This window comes from Haliaeetus albicilla, chromosome 10 (assembly GCF_947461875.1).
Source record: "Haliaeetus albicilla chromosome 10, bHalAlb1.1, whole genome shotgun sequence".
NCBI classification, from domain to species: Eukaryota; Metazoa; Chordata; class Aves; order Accipitriformes; family Accipitridae; genus Haliaeetus; species Haliaeetus albicilla.
The window spans coordinates 11,948,035-11,954,769 of NC_091492.1; the positions used below are offsets into that span (position 1 = coordinate 11,948,035).

The 6,735-nt window shown below is 39.8% G+C and overlaps 1 long non-coding RNA gene across 1 annotated transcript in view; it reads right to left on the reverse strand.

The window, feature by feature from the left end:
• The window catches only part of LOC138687087 (uncharacterized), a 147,108-nt gene extending 140,942 nt beyond the window's left edge, over positions 1–6,166 (reverse strand). The window contains exon 1 of the long non-coding RNA XR_011326421.1: positions 6,094–6,166. This is a non-coding gene — a long non-coding RNA (uncharacterized lncRNA). The remainder of the gene's footprint in view (positions 1–6,093) is intronic.
• Between the last annotated feature and the right edge of the window lie 569 nt (positions 6,167–6,735).

Here is a 6,735-nt window from a genome sequence, read left to right on the forward strand (position 1 = left end):
ATCAAATTCAGGATGGTCTCAGCTGACTGGTGAAATGGTGTAAAGTCAGGATGCTGATATTCAGCTGAACAAGCGGTGCAAGAAGAAAGAAGGGACCTAGCACACAGATGCAGAGTAGGGGAGTTCAGTGTAGGTAGCAATGCAGAGGGAAAATGACCTGGTGGTACTTTTCCTTCTGAAAAGGATGTGAAACAGGTTATGGTGAACCTCAAGCTAAAAGCCTAAGTCAACAGCACAAATGTGTCACACATACAAAAAAGTCCCAAACTGGGAGAAATATCACTTGTAAGAAATGGAAGTGACTATTCCAACCTAGTTAGCAGTTAGTATTGAAGCTAATGCATCACACGTCCAACTTAAGACACCATCTTCAGAAATTGAAGCCAGTCCTGATGACAGCAATAAGAACAGAGTTTAGAAAGCATTAAAAAAAATTAAGAAATCAGGGGTGGTTGCAATGTATAAAAGAGGAGACTAAAAGAAGAGTTCTAGCAAACTGATAAGCCAAACATAGTACAGAAAAAATGAGACTGTTTCCCTGTGACCACTGAGGAATAAAAGATAGAATTCTGTTAATCACAACAAATAAAAGTTTGATTGGTGATTTAAGAAAAGCTTTTTAGTTGTTATAGTGGTGAATGTCAACATACTGCAGTGTTGTCAGAGATCTTTTAAAAAAAAAATGCATAAAACAAATGCTTGTTCTGAAACTGATCATCCTTTCAGGTCCCTTTCACCAGTGCATTACAGTGTAGTCTGATAACACACCAATCATACCAGTGCTTAACTGAAACTAGGTTCTTTCAATAACCCTGGCTCTAGAAACCTCATCAACAACCTACAAACAGCTCTACATAATCTACTTACACTCATCTACTTATGAGCTGTCATGAAATATCTTTGAAGGGGTGATACAATTTGAACATACAATGGCCCACTTCATATAGGTGGAAATTTAGAAGTAGAGTTTTTACACAGACATCTCAGTGTCCAACAGCTCATACCTGATGAATAATTTACCTAAAAGACAGCAAACATTTTGGTCACCAGAATCTCTACAGATAAAAGCCTGCTGCTCAAAGGGAGCTGTAAGTGCAGTGACGTATCTGGCCCTCACTTTTCCGTACATTGCCAAAATACTGCACTTTATAGAAGCTGTGGAGGGAGTTAACAACACTAGGCAAGCCTCTACTATGTACAAGACCCACATTCCTCCTAGAGGAGCCTGAAATACAGTGATACTGCCTGAAGAATCTCCTGTGCTTCCTAAATCATGGGATTAAAGTTCCTGGATCTTGCAGAGGACCATGAAAGAGTGGCATGAGTCAGCCCAAACAGTCAGCCTTACCTACTAAGGCTCTTCCCAATGTCCAATGAATGCAATACATTACAGAATTTGGAAGATATACTTCATTGTCAGAAATAACTCAGATCAGAGAGCTTCGCAGAAGACCTGATCCTCAGCCTGCTTTTCCAATTATCTCATCCAGGTGCCCATTCAGCAAGTCTGGAACATACTCAGCCCACTCAGAAAGCTAGTGTTGTAAGACTGAAGATCGTGTATTTGCCAACTCCAACTCTTGGTTGCATTCCTGCCCCTTACTGACATGAAAGGGAGTCTTCCCAAAAACTTGAAACAAGAGGAAGAGAAAATCGAATGTTTTATTATAAACACAGACTTCCCACTGCCTTACTGCATGCTACAGGACATTTTTGGTTACAGATGGTTGCTGGATTTCTGTGTATAGCACTGCATTCCCAGCACCCACACTAACCCTTACGGATCAGTGAAGGAGATCTCCACTTACACCTTGGCATACTGTGTTTAAATTGTCCTGGAGAGCAGTGCTTTGCTAGGGCAAGGCAATGGAGGGTGCGAAGGATCTTTATACCTGTTTGCTAGAGAATGGCTCACACATTCTGGTTACTCAGCTCTCACACTATCATTTGGCAAGGTACAAACATAAAAGGACATTGTTTATAAATAATATTTGTTGTGAATTAAATTTGTAATAATCAAGGAGTATGATAGAAGTGTAAGCAACAAATCATTAGGATTATATTTAATCATAGGAATTACTTTTACCTGGTTCAGCTGCTTAGCTAGTTTGGACAAGCTAATTAGCCTCTTTGACCTATTCCAGAACTGTTCCACACTTGGAGGAACCTCTTTACTGTGGCCATTATTGCAGAGACGAGTAGCTACCCAAAAAAAGCCACTCTGGAGAATTTCCTCCTTTATTGAACTAGAGGAAAAGATTCTGCCTTCCCTTTTCAAATGTACATCCCCCATTTTCTTGTTTAGGTACTGGGGAGTCACACAGGAGTCACATACTAATGTGGCTTCCTCTACTACAGCTTTCTGAAAACACAGAGGTACAGTATCATGTTACTAAAAATACAAAGAATACCATTTTTCCACCTTTATCATATAAAGACTGAACATGATAGACCTAGGTGATGAAGAATGGGATTCTTTCAACAAGTAACTGATCCACCTGCACCTGGCTACATTTAGGGTTGCCTGTTGGGACTCATTCACATTAAAGTGGAAAGGCTTTATATGGTTCCCTCCCACTGATGTCACCTCCCAGTAAATGGGCCTTCTTCCTGCTTCTATTCTTGCTCTTAATCCTAATGCCCTACAAGTTTCTGTCCTACTACAGAAAGGTGACAAAGCACAGAGCAACAGTAACCCTGTTGCAGTGGGACCCCACGGTTCCAAGTTAGTTGTCAGCTGTGGGGCTGGCCAAATCCCTCTAACAGGGGCTTGGCGCAGGGCACATCCATAAGGACAGTTCAGACCACAGTGCCCCCTATTTTGTATGGACATTAACAGGCTTTCCACAGACACTATTCAACATGGCAAATCTTACTCTCAAGTTTATTAGTAATTAAGAGTCACTTTACAATCCCATTACTCACTAAATTTCCTTTTGCTAAATCAGTCAGCCCACTGCTTTATTTAAAGATGCAATACAAGATAGTTTATCCTTCCAAGTAACTATTTCCCAGCTGTTGTTTATGGTGACCCCATTAAATTCAAAGTTGAATTATGTTTTAACAACTATGGCATGTTTCGGTTTTGTAGGGCTGGTTATCTTTTAAGACAACAGAATGGATGTTTTAAGACAACAATTTAGATGGATACAAAAATGGAGTGAGACTGGAAAGAACATCTACTATCACGGACTGTCTTTATATTCCTTTAACCTTCCTCTCTTCCCATACACTTCACATACATTAAAGACCGTATTCATTTGAAAATTCAGTCACAGCATCCCTTCATAAATGGCATATTAATTCCCTTTATTATTTCTTCCCCAAACACAAAAACTAAACTGCATTGTTTGCTTCTCTCTTTTTTTTTTTTTAGAGCACAAGTAGCAATGAATGAAATAACTGGTTCCAACAACTTTAATAATTTCTGTACATTTCAGAACATGGAGAAAATGAGGACAAAAATAGCAACAAAAAAGAACACATGCAAGCTTCATTGCATCCTCTCTGTGCAGTTGCTATGCAGCAATTGCCTTCCTACAAAGAACTTTGGCTTTTTTGCTTACTAACATTTCGTCATTCAAGTAGATACAGTATGTTCAGATCCAAAACAATTTAAAAGAAGTCTTTGCTCTGAGAGCTGTCTCAGATAACTACTAATTAGAATGTACATGCCCTCTGACTTGCTCATTTTGGAACTATATTAACAAAAGGACAGAATATACAACCGAAATAAGCAGCTAACACTACTGCAGAAAGAGAAAAGTCTTCTCTTCACCCTCATGCAAAAACCACAGTGAAGCAGGCAGGCACTCAGCCTAAAAAAAAAAAAGAACATTTTTTGGCAGTTAATGTGGGCAATCTTTGTCACTGCTGTCTTTTCCAACAGGTTTCTGGCCCACTGCTGTTTTGCACTCCTGTGTTTTGCTATGGATGCAGGCATATCGAAAGCTCGTGTTGTAAACTGCCACCTGCTTACTCCTTCAGCAACAGTAAAACACTTAAAACTTTGAAAAGGAAAGTCATTTATCATGCACGCACTGGGAAAAGAATCAGTAAATCAATGTTCTCTATATGGATTTAAGTAAAGAATTTATCCTCTTTCCAAGGACAAATGAGAAAAATGAAGTACTCTACAGGGGTCCCGGACTACAATCCTAAATTAAGTTACCAGCACAGATTTCCAGGCTGTTATCTACTCACCCAAAACTGTTATGCCATACACCATGTACTTAGTCTCATGTGGCAGGGAGAGACTGTGCTGCTGCTGCACAGCCACCATCCTCCTCCATCACAAACACAGAGGCACCCAACCCCGCTTGCCCACCCTGTTTATTACCCACACCACCTGGTAACTAGGCTAAACTGCTTGCAAGCTTCTTGCCTGCACTAGGAAGTACATTCTGGCTGAGACACCACAAATAAGCACCTACCAAAATAATGCTATGCCTATTGAGAAAAAGGCAATCATATACCTTTATCTTCATCTGCCAGGGCAAGGATACAGGTCCCTTCAAATGGATATTTGTAAAATCCCTACTTGGTTGGGCAGTGAAGGCCATGAGTCTCCCCTATCAGAGGCCCCTGTCGTGGCCCAGCGAAGCACAGCTGCCCAGGGACCACATGCTGTCTATTCCTTCTGGGAACAGCCCCACACAAAGGCAAGGGCACAGATACTGCCCTCAAGGATGAAACTCACATAACAGGATCTGGTGCTGAAACTATAAGGTGTAACAGACAATATCCTGGCCTTGCTGAGCCACAGTCAGATGTGCCAGTTCATTAATGTTTCTGCTGCAAAAGGTTTTCTTGGGACGAAACTAAGATTTCACCCCATGGTTCTCCTGCGCCAGTTCTGTTCTTTCAGCCTTGTTCAAAATGCACTTTATGTGAAACTCGATAAGAAAACAGAATGCTCTTAAGGTTCCTCTGCTTTTCTCAGTTTTAATGGTTTGTTGGCTACCTCTCCTAAGGAGAGTTTTTTGGTGCTTTTCTGTTAGGTTTTGCCTTTCTTATTACCAGTAAAATACTTTAAAACATATCGGTAAAGTCACCCAGCTGAGCCTTGTGGCTTTCAGCAAGGAGGAACAATTACAGAACAAAGTATTTGTATCAGCAGGCAGAGTGTACACATGCATGAATACTTCGCATTTTCCCTGGCAAAGCCCCCTAAACTGGCCAGAATGTTTAAAAAAAAAAAATTCTGCAGCTACAGCACAGTTGAGTTGAAGAAGATTATTAGAGTTAATTGAATTCTAGTATTTGTTTTCATCATCCCACAGCTACCATGCACTGTTCCTCGTTACTCAGCATAAGAGGGCTGACTAGGATTTTTATCTTCCACACAATACCACAAAGATTATACACATATTTCAGAGCAAACCAACATTTCTACCACAGCAAAAGAAACCAAGTGCAGCATTACTCTTCTAAGTGGTCATTCATTGAACACATTCTGTGCTTGTTCTGTAAAGGTTAATTGATCCTAAACTTCATTAGGCTCTTAGAACTCAGCAATACAGTTAGTAACACAGTTAGCAATGCCATTCATTCCCATTTCTTGTTTTTTGTACTTTTTTGATGAAGTTCAATCTGTTTTTTTTTTAGCTTTCACAAAAGAAATAGACTGTCATAGACAACTTTCACAGAGTAAATCAAAATGTCCATATAAGACTAGGACGTAGAGGTTTTCAGAGGTACTAGAAATAACTTGAGTTGCTACCCATCAAAAACATAGCTCTGAAGCAATCATTTAAACCACCTAGAAAGAAATACCTAAAACATCAGGTTACTTTTGTACATCTGAAACTTCATTTCTAGTCTTCACATTTCCCTGTCTTTAAAAGGAGAACAGTAGTACTGTTTACATAGTTCAGAAAGTAATTCTTCTTGTAAAATGCTTCCTTATAAAAAGTACACAGTAGTTCAATAAAAGGACATTTTAGAAGTAGTTAGTGAAGCAGTTCATTTAGAAACAACAATTCCACAAAGAGATAGATCAATTTAGGAAACACGTCTCAGCCTCTGAAAAATCAATAAGCCTTTCTATAACAGCAGCAGTATAAAGCAGCTTTATAAAATAAAATCACTTACAATTACCAGCTTTGTAAGAATAGTCCGCTGATTTCATCAAACAACTCGCCAGTTTTCAAGTCATACTTTTCATTCTAAAGTCAAACAAAAGCTTCCCACCTTCCTTCACTGAGGTGAAGGACCAGACCTTCCTTCTCCCATTGATACCACCCTACCACATCTAATTTACGTTACTGCATTGGTTACCTCACTGATGCACACTATCTCCTTCCTACACGTCCCAGATATCACATAATCTTTGTATGAAAATTTCCTAACCTATCCACTTTCAGAATAGGTCACCCACGTGGGGTTCCTCTCTGAACACAGAACTCCTCTCAGGAAGATGTTCATCTTGACCAAAACCAGGGATTTCCATCAAGAAACCCTCCCGGCTGTTGCAGCTTGAGTAAAAAGCTCACGTTCCCAAGCTAAAATTTAACTTTCTGATTTCATCTGAGAGCAGAGGAGACATCATCCATTAACACTCTTACGAAGGAAGTTTGTTCACAGAGCAAAAGATTTGTGAATTACTACACGTTATTTCCTTACATTTACCTTGGCGTTCCTATGTTCTTGCTGCAATGAAGTATCCCAACGTTTCTGCTCCATCCCGTGTGAGGAAAGGAAATATTTACTATTTCCGTAAGCTTGCCAACAGAT